This window comes from Aphidius gifuensis, linkage group LG6 (genome assembly GCF_014905175.1).
Source record: "Aphidius gifuensis isolate YNYX2018 linkage group LG6, ASM1490517v1, whole genome shotgun sequence".
Taxonomy (NCBI): Eukaryota; Metazoa; Arthropoda; class Insecta; order Hymenoptera; family Braconidae; genus Aphidius; species Aphidius gifuensis.
In genome coordinates this window covers 15,087,016-15,100,057 of record NC_057793.1, presented here as the reverse complement: position 1 = coordinate 15,100,057, position 13,042 = coordinate 15,087,016, and the positions used below count along the sequence as shown (strand labels likewise).

The window sequence follows — 13,042 nt, the reverse complement described above, 5'->3', positions numbered from 1 at the left end:
GGATGTTGCCTGCATGTTAATTTCTTTGGCAAAATTAAATTTTTATAAATTAACATGTGACAACATCCTTTCCTTAGCTACCATTTTTCCTATAGCTTTTTATTTATTTAAATAAATAAATGGTCATAGGAAAAATATTAGCTAAGGAAAGGATGTTGCCTGCATGTTAATTTCTCTGGCAAAATTAATTTCGTATAAATTAACATGTGACAACATCGTTTCCTTAGCTACCATTTTTCCTATAGCTTTTTCTTTATTTAAATTAATAAAAAGCTATGGGAAAAATATTAGCTTAGGAAAGGATGTCGCCTGCATGTTAATTTCTTTGGCAAAATTAAATTTTTATAAATTAACATGTAAACAACATTCTTTCTTTAGTTTCCATTTTTTTTATAATTTTTTGTTTGTTTTTATAAATTATTAGAAGCATAGAAAATTCAATTAATTTTCATAAATTCAAAAAATGCCGATAATTGTAGGTAAAATAGTTATTGAAAAAACAGTCTTGTAGGAAGTATATATCGTCTCGTTTTATCAGTCTGTCTGTCTCATTCTCTGTCTCTTTCTACGATGAAAATTTGTCTTCCGCGTTGTCGTACGGTCCACTGGTTACAAAAAATAAGCCCCTACCGAAATACACGCAGTGCTATACCCCTGAGTAGTATGTGTGTGCGCGGCAACACACTAGCAAACAAAGTTTACGTAGTACGCCAAAACCATGCTTGTATTCATGTCAGTGTGCCGCGCATCTAGCAAAGTTTTAATATTTTAAAAGTTATTCATTTTTCAAAATCCACGTCAGAAAAAATTCAAAATTTTTTTCGTATGTAATTTTGTAATCACTAAAATTTTGTAGTAAATAAAAGGTTTTTTAATAGACAACGAATAAGCTAAAAATCAAAATGTAAGGTTCCCCCCTATCCTCATGTATAAAAGTTATCAACTTTGAGACTAATTATCTCAAAAGATCCACGTCAGAAAAAATTGAAAAAAATTTACCAGAAAGATAATTATTTCATTTACAAAATAAGCCAAAAAAAAAAAAAAATTCAATAGAAATTCAATCTCTGGGAAGCAACCTTAATTAAAAAAAAAATTATTTCATGTGTTTTTATAATAAATGATAATATTCTCTAGCCCGTTTACTAGACGGCTGATACTTTTTTTCAAATAAATAAAAAGTTATATTAATATTTCGAGCATAGGGTCTAGCGTTCGAGTCAGCCCAGGTGTATTTTTTTTTTTTTATTTCATTTTTAATTTTTTTTTTTTTATATTATTACATTTATTATTTTATTATTCAATTTTTCAAATAATATTTTAAGTATGACTCATTTTTATGCAGTTGGAAAATATGTTATATAGAAAAATAATTAAGACATAGGTTATTGACATTATTTTTATTTGAACATGTGTTTTCTTTCAATATTTATTTCCGTTTGACATACTTTTCTTACAATATTTAACCAGTTTCGTCAACACTACAATTTTTATTTGAAGACATTTTATTTAAAAAATATTTTTTTATACGTCTAGCATGTACAAGTGCACACTCATGATATGGTAAATTATTATGAAGTATACATTTAGATTTTGATGTTTCTGTTGCTACAAATATAGTCCATTCATTAATATTTTCTGCGTTGATAATATCTCGACCAAGAAGATTTTGTAAATACATTACAGACTCATGTCATAATTAATTTACTTTGTTTTGCAATTGAACGTAAAATATCAAGTACTCTTCCTATGTCGCTCTCTCCATCAAACCAATGTAGTCCATGTATATCTTTTAGTCGTCGTTGATTTTCAACTTTGACAATCATAGGTAGTTCTGAATATTCACAGGGCGGAGTGAGAATCCAATGATTTACAACGTTGCCAATTACACTAGCAACAGCAATTTCTTTTGGTATATAAGTATAGTCCTTAGTAATGTATCCATTCGTCGTAATAATCCAATCGTACATGATGTAGTATTATTGTTTACCAGCGGTTTGTAAAAGCTCTTTCGACGTCAATGTATAAACGATCAAAATTATATAATATTACTTCAAATAAAAATAATTTATATGACAAAAGTTTACTTGTTTTTAATGTACTTTCAATATCGTCAGAAATTTTGTAGAAATTTTTTACTAACATTTGTTTTAAAAAATCAGATGTTGGAAAATCAAGATTATCTTTTCCTATAGTCTTATGCATAGACAATATTGTTGCATGATTGTAAATGTCGACAGAAATATTTTCCAGACTCTCTATGCTGCAATCAACCCACGGTAATTCATTCACAATTTCATTCATCGACACTTCATGTAGTGCTATTTTTCCAGAGCCCTCATCGAATACAACCTCGTTTTGTATGAATATCTAAGAAATATTTTAATGTCTTCACACTCAATTGGAGAATATATTTTTTTCAATTCGTCTGTTTTTTCACTAGCTGAGTACCAAGATAATATAAATTCTAGTTTGTCCAAAAAAATTTTCCATTTATATACTGCAAATGAAATTCCTTTTCTTCAAGTATTGTCACAAATTTGAATATTAATTCGATAATCTTCTCCAAATCCAACACGTAGGTTTTTCGTTTTAGACTTATTAAGTGCAACTGAATGTGACAGAAGAAGATTACTAGTTGACTCCGTCGTTAACTTTTAATTTTACCTACCATTACATCGACTTTTATACAATTAGATATTGAATAGTGGGGAAATTAATAAGTAGAAGGATAAGATATTGAGGTGGGGACGGTCTTCACATCCATATGACACTTTTTTTTTTTAAAGAAAGATAAAATTTTTCGGTGGAAATGAAATTTGAAATGAAATTTGGACCAAGAATAATTTTAAATATAATATTTTTTGAATGATTTTTTTCATTTATTTTTCTTTTTAATTTAATATCTCTTTTCTTATTTCTTTAAGAGATATATCATAAATCAATACTGCTGGGTTCGCTGATGAAAAGTTGGTTTCTCCTATAGTAAAATCAACAATTTCAGGCAATAGTTTTGTAACATTTAATGTTGCTGTAGTTTCAAATTCATATATGGTATCAATATTTACTACCTGTTGACCGGAAATTGTTCCGTAATTTATGCGTGCGTGGCAACTTGCTTGGATCCGTAGTATACCAAGGCCACGAATAGCAATAGTTTTTTTTCCTTGTCTCCAGACAATATATGTATTTCTTGTTCTCCTGGTAAACTATATAACCATCCTCTTTCATTACTTAATTTTTTCCAGTACGGCGTAAAATGACGAGAAATTTTAATGTCACAATTAAGTAAAGGTGATTCATTAATTTTCGTAATTAGAAAAATTTCACAACCAGCTTGATGTGAACTCTCATAAATCGGATATGATAATGATTCACATATATGTATATTCACACTTGCTTGACAAAAAGGTAAATCAATTTTATTTTTCACAAGTGTATATTGTGATTGATCTGATCACAAAATCGAATAATTAGCTCTACACGGAGAAAAATTTTCAGCAAATTTTGCTATGGCGCCATATCATTGAGGGTCTATCTTTTGACTATTAAAATATTTACTATCATGTTAACAAAAAAAAACAATTTTTGCTTTGAAAAATTAAAATGTACCATAGCAATTTATATAATGTTTCATGATATATCTACCGCTAGAATCCCGTGAAATATTATTAATAAAATGGTTCTCGCATAACATATCTTGTTCAGCCTTCGGTTTTTCAAGACTGATTTCTTCTAACCTCCAAAAATCGGTTAATTGTTTCTCAAGCCGAGTTAGCTGACAAGATAGGGACTCAGGTTGATCTGTAATCCTCGAGGTCTCTGCCACAATCCAACCTAATAAAGTTTTTTGTACACAAATTTTATAATTTTCAGTTGATAATTTATGTTGACCGACCGACATCAAAGATAGAGTCGGCTCGGCTCCTATCAACATATCTATTGGCTGTGGCATATAAAATTTGGGATCTGCTAATCTTATATTTTTTGGTATTTTTAAATTTGTGTCATGAAAAAGTTCGGGGGGTGACATACTTACAATTTCTGGTATGTAGAAAAATGTAAGAGTTTGAGGAAAGTCACTAGAGTTCGCATAAATCGTCAACTCTAACGTACCTTGTGTCATAGTTACGGAGGCTAGGAGCCGAAAGGCTCAGCCGCAGTATTGGATTTATCCCCAAAAAAAAAAAAACGTTCATAACTTCTAAACTAATTGTCGTAAAGACTTCGGATTTGGCTCAAAAGACGCGGATTCGGAAATTCTATCGCCCCTAATAAAAAAAAACATTATCTATTCGGCCATTTTTTTTTTCTCCAAAAAACGAAAAAAAAAAAATTGTGATTTTTTTTTTTTTTTGCACGAAAAATACTATTTGTACGATAAAAATTCATTCGAAAAAGTTATAGAATTTTGAAAAATAATTATTTTGACCTTAATAAGAAACCTCTGTTACTACTCCATTTTGAAATATAGCTTGTTTTCATTTTCTAGGCAAACAATAACTCGTGATGAAATGGTGTTAGAGACTTCATATTAGGCTCAAAACATGTGTATTCGAAAATTCTATCGCCTCTCTGGAAAAATTTTGATCTATGGATCACATTTTTCATAAAAATTAAAAAAAAAACATTTTTTAGTTTTTAGAAAAAAAAAAAAAAGTGACTGAACAGATAATGCTCTTTCTCATGACGGGCGATGGAGTTTCAGAAGACGCGTTGTTTGAGCCTAAAACGAAGTCTCTACTACAATTTTATCAAAAGTTATTGCTTTTCTAGTTTTCGAGTAATTTTTGAAAAACGCTCTAACTTTCGACATAATCGTCCTAGATACTTTGTATAAGACTTAAAAAGCATGTGTGGTAAAATCCTACAACTTTTACTCGAAACTTTTTTCAAAAAAAATTATACTTTTTATAAAATTGTAAAAAATAGAATATTCGAAATATTTTCGTAATTTTTTTTTCAAAAATAGAAAAAAATTGATTATTGGAAACAGGATAAACTTATTAAGGGGCGACAGAGTTTTGAAAACCACGTTTTCTGAGCCTAATTTGAAGTCATTCCGTTGATTCTAACAAAAGTTATAGCTTGCCTTAACTCTACGTAATTTAAACGAAAAAAAAAAAAAAAAAATGTACTATTATTGTCCTGTTACTTCCAAAAATCATTTAACAGATAAAATTTAACACGGCCCTAGCCGGAGTATTGAAAATTTTGAATTTTTAACGGTAACGCGGGCCACACGCCCCAACAAACGTTACCAGATCTTTTTGTCATTGAATTTAGACCGTTGATAGGGATAGAGCATTTTTTCATCGGTAAATAGCCTATGAGTAATAAAATAAGCGGTCGAGCAGGTGTCTAGATGAATTTTTGTGAACTGCCCTTGGCTCTCACTACAGCACTAGTCAGCAGAGGAACAGCTTTAGTGATCGCGTCATTAGACATGTGCCCTGCTCGTTAGAAATTTCTCCGCCTAGTCACTCTTTCTTTTTCTCTGCATTTTTGGACTTAGTCTCTCTCTTTGAAGAGACTGGGATATCTTCATGCAAATGGATGTTATGTTTTTTGTCACATAATCTGCAATTTTTTAGATAGCATTCACCTCTGTGATAGCGAAGACAAACTTCACACAGATTAGCTTTTTTTACGATCTCACGCCTTTCCGGAAGGGATAATTTCTTAAAATTTTCGCACGTGTATAGAGGATTTGCCGGTCGTTACAAATGACGCAATTATTGGACGTGCTGATTGCAAATGTCGAATAAGTATTAGTATTATTTGGTTTATTTGTTGGTTTATTATTGAAACGCCTCTTCTTAAACGGAGGCTGAACTTTTTTACTTGATTCGGTAATATCGGATTGTTTTCTCTTGAATTGCGCTAAACAGATTGCTTTGTTAGTCAAAAAATCACAGAGAGAATCCAGAGTGGGAAATGTGTTGAGCCACTTTTGACCAGTGGATCTCTGCAATTTACACTCTAAAAGGCCGATGAGCATTTCCGGACCAACATGTACGTTCAAAGCTTCGAGACATGTTACGATAAGTCTTAATTGATCAACAAGATTGTTTAAACCTTCGGTAGATGCTTTATCTTGGGCGGGCAAATTAATCAACGATGCTATATGGCGCGAGATAATTTCTGTTTTGACTTCATAAGCCCGTTCTAAGGTCGCCCAAGCCTTTTCGAAACTTCATTCGGCAATTGGGTAATTTGCAATTTTCTTTTTTGCCTCACCAATTATGGGATCATCAAGAAGACGGAATTTATCGATTTCGTCTAATTCCGTATGTGTTCTAATTATAGCTTGAAGGGAATTTTTAAATGACAACCAATTCTCAAATTCTCCATTGAACTTTGGGATCTGAGTTTGAGGTAATTTGATTTTGCTTTTCTTTTGAATGTTTCTTGGAGGAACAGAAGTTGCTTCGATTGATTGCGAGATTAATTCTACCTTAGTTGCTAACGTAAAATATCGTTCAAGTATTATGTCATATTCGACTTGATGGTTATCGTTATCCGGCTCCACGAACGTTGCCTCATCGTGGAGTATTTCGTATTCTTTGTATAGTTTGGTAATTCGATTCATGCATAATCGAATGTTTGTCTCTTCGATAGACTCGCTGTCCATTAAATTCCGGAGGGTCGTCATCTGAGTTTTTAAAAATGCCCTTTTTTGGGCGATGTTCCTTATATTCACCATATTCGACTATTTTATTGACAATACGATAACGGACGTCAAAAACCAACGCACTCGACTCGATACAAATTCAACTATATATTTTATCGATTGCTCGATAGTAAACTTGATTAATAAAATTTAAATTGTTTTTTTTTTTAGAATTTATCGCGATAATTTATTAATTGTGTTTCTTTAATTTTTCGTACAATCGTTAGACATTTCAACTTACTTAAAAGGCAACTAAGTCCAACTGTAAATGATTGATCAATTAATTTTGTTTTTGAACGGATAGCAAATTGTAATTCTAACGAAAAATTGAATGCGATGATGTTCCGAGCGCCAGTATCGATCGTATCAATTATTTTATCTAATTGGATTTTCTCATTGTTTTATCATTTCAGTGACGTAATATTAATATTCTTTACCCGTCCCTCTCTCTACGAACCAGCATACTGAGCGATCCCAGGCAAACCCCTCAACTTAATTTTAAGATTTATCATTACAGGTCAGGATCGACACTATTTGGATATTTGGATAATTTGGATTATTGTGCGATATTTAGTTATTTGGTTTATTTGGTTAGTTTTGAGGTCGTTTTGTTGTTTTAGCGGCGTAGAATAAAGCAACTGGCATATTTTAATTGTCGTTTTTGGTGGTTTTAGCGACATAGAATAAAATCTCTGTAGTTTTAGTGACGTTTTCTTGGTTGGCTTTAGCGTCGTAGAATAAAGACTCCGTAGTGTAGTGACGTTTTCGGTACATTGTAACATGTCACGTTACAATATATAAATGATCAAAGCCAGAATGTTTGCCAAAGTTTCTTGCTGTTTTTGATCGCAATAGCAACCCAATTATTTATTTAAATAAATAGAATGAACATTTGTTAGTTCTGGAGAGGTAATTTTTGTTAAAGTGAGCTTGAATAAAATAGAAGAATAAAGGCATAAAGGCCAAACTCGCATTAGGCAGTATTTATCGGTTAAGTATGTTAAATCGAAAAAAAGTATATACTTTCAGTCTAGTAGTTTATTTGATTTCATAAAAAATAATTACTGAAAATTGAATTAATAAAATAATTTCACTAAATTTTTTCTTCCTCATTTTCAACGTTTCATTTGTTTAATAAAAAATCAAACTCATTTATATCACACCGAAAATTGTTTCCTTCGAAATTCTTCTTGTTCGTAACATAATCCAACTCAATTAATTCCTTACTTTCTGTTTTTTTTTTAGTCATCTGTTGTTTGAATCAAACGATTCGTTGTTGCAAATAAACAGCCGTTAAGCAACCTTGATAAAGCATCCTTCAGAAGTATTTTCCTTGGAAAAAGGCATGTAACTTTTGGAAGTAGAAGCTACTTAATTGGAACAGACGTTAAAGAGTTAGCGTCAAACAAAAAACGACCCTTAAAAAAACTACCCCTATTAATTATTTTATTTATTATTATTATTTTTTTTATTTTTTTTATTATATATATATATATATTTTATTAATAATTTTTTTTTATTGTTATTATTATTTATATATGTACGTATATATATGAATATATACAACAAAACGACCTCAAAACTAACCAAATAAACCAAATAACCCAATATCGCACAATAATCCAAATTATCCAAATATCCAAATAAGTTCGATCCTGACCGGTAATGATAAATCTTAAAATTAAGTTGAGGGGTTTGCCTGGGGTCGCTCAGTATGCTGGTTCGTAGGGAGAGGGACGGGTGAAGGATATTAAAATTACGTCACTGAAATGATAAAACAATGGGAAAATAAATAAACAAAACGATAATTAATGCACTCAAAATTAACCAAGTTTATTTCATAATTAAATACGGAAATCTATCATTGAGAATTATCAAATATCCACATACAACATAATAATAAATAATTGACCGAATACGCTTCCTAAAAAAAGGGGAGACAATAGAACCACACAATACTTATAATGGCTAAGGAAAGGGGAAAACTTAGGATGGATGACTCCTACTACCTTGGTGGAAGGGATGGCTCCACTTCCAATTGGGGGGGGGGGGTATTTTAAGAGAGGATGACTCCAATTTCGAGGGGGGCAAGGGTGGGGTTGTCCGAGGTTCTGGGATGACTCGCCAGAGAACCTGGACCCTTTGCAGCTGTAGACAAGGGAGTGTGTAGTGTGAGCTGTGCCACAGCTTGAATAGTCGTGATTCTGCCCCCTCCAATTTTATTCCCACTATGACTGATATGGACCAATCTCTATTGAATGACTCAAAATGACCAGCCGAAAGCGTAGTAGGGCACACGGTGGGAATAGTAGTACTAGAGGGGATATTATTAAGTGTACAAACCGGTTTTTCCCCTCGTTGCTCACGCAAATAAAAAAATAAGAAAAGCGACACTGGTCAACCGTACGATAATAATAATAATAAATAAAGAAAAACGAGGGAGAAGAATAAATATAATTTCAATTTAAGGTAGACGAGCGAGACTCGTCGCAATATGAACACACGAATATACATATGTAATCAGTTTCAATTGAAAATACATAAAGTGAGAAATGGAAAAAAAACTCAATATTATAAGCAATATAAAATTATATATACATAATATATATCTGTCTAGTTCCACGTGATTTTAAGTCCAAAAATTGAATTCACTTGAAATATTTTTTTTATTGTTCGAGAGCAAAAAATATTGAATACGTATTTTTTTTTCCAAATGTGATTTTTTTTAGTTTTGATTTTTGAGGATTTTTTAAGAAATGGACCAGCTTTTGTATGCTTTTTACTGAAAAACTATTGACTGAATCAAAAAAATTATAGAAATAAAAAAGTATGAGTTTTACTTATAATTTACGGAAAAAAACATTGAAAAATTGTTTAAACAAATTTTCTACCGTTAATTGTTAAATGAACAATTGAAATCGATTCTTCGCTAATTTGGACCCATTTTTTTTTTTTTTTTATCAATAAAAAATCCTTAAAATATAAGAAATTTTCGAGCAAATTATAGGTTTAGCATTTTCATAACTTTTTGAGATACGAATAAATAAAGAGTGAAAAACACGGTCTGCGCGCTGTCTCTCATGAAAATGTATACCTATGTATATGTAAGCGACACGCAGGCGCGCTGTCTCTCATGGAAGTGTATATCTATACATAGTCAAGCGGCACACAAGACCTTAAACTTAAACTTTTTTATCTCTATAATTTTTTTGCTTTAGTCAATAGTTTTTGAGTAAAAAGCATGCAAAAGCTGGTACATTCCTTAAAAAATTCTTAAAAATCAAAACTAAAAAAAAGTCACGGGTCGAAATTTTTTGGAAAAAAAAAAAAATAAAAATACGTATTCAATATTTTTTGCTCTAGAACAATAAAAAAAATATCCCAAGTGAATTCAATTTTTAGACTTAAAATTCACATGGCTCTAGCCATATATACATATGGCTTTCCAGGTCAAATCACCGAGTCATCGGCCTGACCCCTACCGATTCACTTGGAAATTTTTTTCTACGTGTATTTTGGACCAAAAAACAAGCTTATTTTTTTCAATTTTTTTCCACCATTCTTACACCATAAAAGAATTTTTTTTTCCTACTATCGAGTATTTCCCAAATTAGACCAGGTTCAAAATTCTGAAATTTTTTCCATATTATCCCGAGGTCAAAACAAGTCACTCATAAAATTCTGGGAACGGGCCGAGAATATCTACTAATTTTTTTATAACTGATTGAAAAAAAATATGTTTACGAATTTTAAAAAATAGAATAATTTAATAATGGTTTCATGTAGAAAAATCAAAAATAAAAATGAATGATATCTTCATGAATTTTGTTTTTCCCTATATTTAAGGATAGAAAGATAGAAAAACTGTGATGCTTAATATTCAATTTTTCAAGCTTTTACCCTCGAAATATGGAAAGAACCAAAATTTACCCAGATATCATTTATTTTTAGTTTTGGTTTCTCAACAAGAAACCATTATCAAATTATTCTATTTTTGAAGAATAAAACCTAGAATGCACCATATATATATATATTGTAACGAGATTTGGCAGATCTCGCGCTCCCGAAAATAATTAGAGGTCTGGTCTGAGGGGTTTTATCGACTAAGACGCTGATTAATACCACCGGTTTGTGAGTGGCCTCGGTAGTGACATCCATTTTCGCCTGAATGTCAGTGTTGACTTGGTAGACATCCACCACGAGTGGATAATCCGGATTCCTACCCTGGCTACGACAGATTCGTATCCCCTACTTCGACACTCCCACCGGTGATGTCGACATGCTCCTATGGAGGAGCTAGTTGATATCATTGGTGAAGCTGGCATGACTCCTTGGTGGAGTTAGCCGACTTAGACGATGACGTCGACTGGGTCCTAGGTTGGAACTAGTTGATGTCACTGATAAGTCCAACCAAGCTCCCGATGCGTGGTGCATGCTCTCGGTGGTGATTTACGATGTCGCTATGCTGTATAGGTAGGACGTTGTATATCACTCGCTCTCTCGCTCTAGTGTGGTTACTTACTGTCAGGGAAACTTATAATCGAGTAGCCAAATGCATAGAGTGGTCCGGCGTAAGACCAGCGTGGCTGCGGATGGACTTTATGTTCGACTACTTGGTGCACTAGAGTGAGTAGGCAATAGGAGGATGTTTGGTAAAGCCTGTGAGGTACGAATATCCTCGCTCTCGTATTGACTCAGGTTGTGCGAGTGAGTTAAACCAAAGTTAATGATCACGGTAATAACCGCCGCCGCGGGGTGAGGTTATTACGCTCCCGGCCAATACTAAAAATCATATACATTTTAGTAATGGTGCCAGAGTGACGTTTTGGAATTAATATGGTGGGCCGCGCCCTTCTACCATTTCTTACTGAACTAGTCGCTACCGAAATGGCCGTCGGCGGCCATTGCTCCCGAAACTACCCCACGGTCCGTTTGTTGCCGTTATACACCAGCTGGCTCCCTCCTGGCGGTAAAAGAGGAGGATGGTGAGAAATCCTCGTTGACCCCATAGTAACTGAGGCCTCTACTTTATCGGTGGAAAAATCAGTTACAATATATATATATATATATATTAGTATTATACGTAACGAGTTGTGAATTTGCAGTTTAGTTCAACGAGCACCAAATGTGGCGCTCGAGTAGACTGAGTGGCTTGCCGATGTTTGGCGTGAGTGAACTAACTGCAATTTCACATGAGTTACGTAGTTAACCATATAATACAGTATATGTCGAATGAGGCGACCAAAAAAAAAACAAAAACAAAAACATATCAACATAAAAAAAAAGTACATATAATATATGTATATTTGTTTATATTAAAAGAATATAAATTATTAATAATTATATAATATTATATTATTATAATTATATTAATAATAAATAAATAAACATGGCTTCATCTTCATTTACAAAAGGAAATGGATAAGCCATTGTCATATCTGAAGAGGCTATGACAATAGCAAAAAAAAGCTGTTGACGAAGTCACAAAACATTTCAAAGACAGTAGTGATTTTTTAAATATAACAAAAAAACATTCTACAGATTGTCATGTTACAAAAAAATGAAAATAAATAATAAAGAAACAATAAGTGATGAAGAACTTAGAACTATATCTAGTTTGATAGAAGCTGATGGAAATATTGACGATTTGTTGGAAAGTTCCTTTGTGATATCAGAAATAGGTTCTCTATATTTATTTATTTTTATTATATTAATTTTTTACTACTTTGATTAAAAATATTCATTTTTATGGTGTAGATAATAATTTTAAAAATAGATCAAAATCTGTTGGTGCAAATTTATTAAATTCGTCACCTAAAAAAAACCAGCTGGATACATAAAAAACACAATTAAAAGTACTAAAAATTTTGTAACAATTAAAATATAAAAATCCTTGTCCAGTTGATGTTGGTAAATCATCAGTTGTTTCAACGTCAACTGTAACAACAACAAAGATTCAACAAAGTTGAACAACAACAACACAAACAATTACTACATCAAATGTATGAAGTTATATTGTATTTTTTTTATTATAGTAAGCATGACAAAAAAAAAAAAAACAATTTAATTGTACTTAATTTTTTTTCTAAGGATATTAAATATTACACAAAGAAAAACAATTGGAATTTGAAAAAATTTAATGAATTTAAACAATAAATTATTTAAACATAAAAATAGAATTAAATTTTTGAAACTTATAAATTATCATTTGTTGATCATAAATGTTTTAAAAAAAAAAAAAATTCCAAATTTTTCATGTTTTTATGGTTGTTTAAAATTTACTTGACAATTATTAAATTGATATACTGTCACAATAGACGAACGCCAATAAGACTGCTGCGATCTAAATGTCTGCGATAATATCGTTTG

General features: G+C 31.6%; 1 protein-coding gene across 10 annotated transcripts in view; it reads left to right on the top strand.

Annotated features, from left to right (window-relative positions):
* LOC122859542 (glutamate receptor ionotropic, NMDA 2B) overlaps positions 1–13,042 on the top strand; it is a 414,324-nt gene that overhangs the window by 204,360 nt on the left and 196,922 nt on the right. The gene's annotated exons all lie outside the window — the stretch shown is intronic.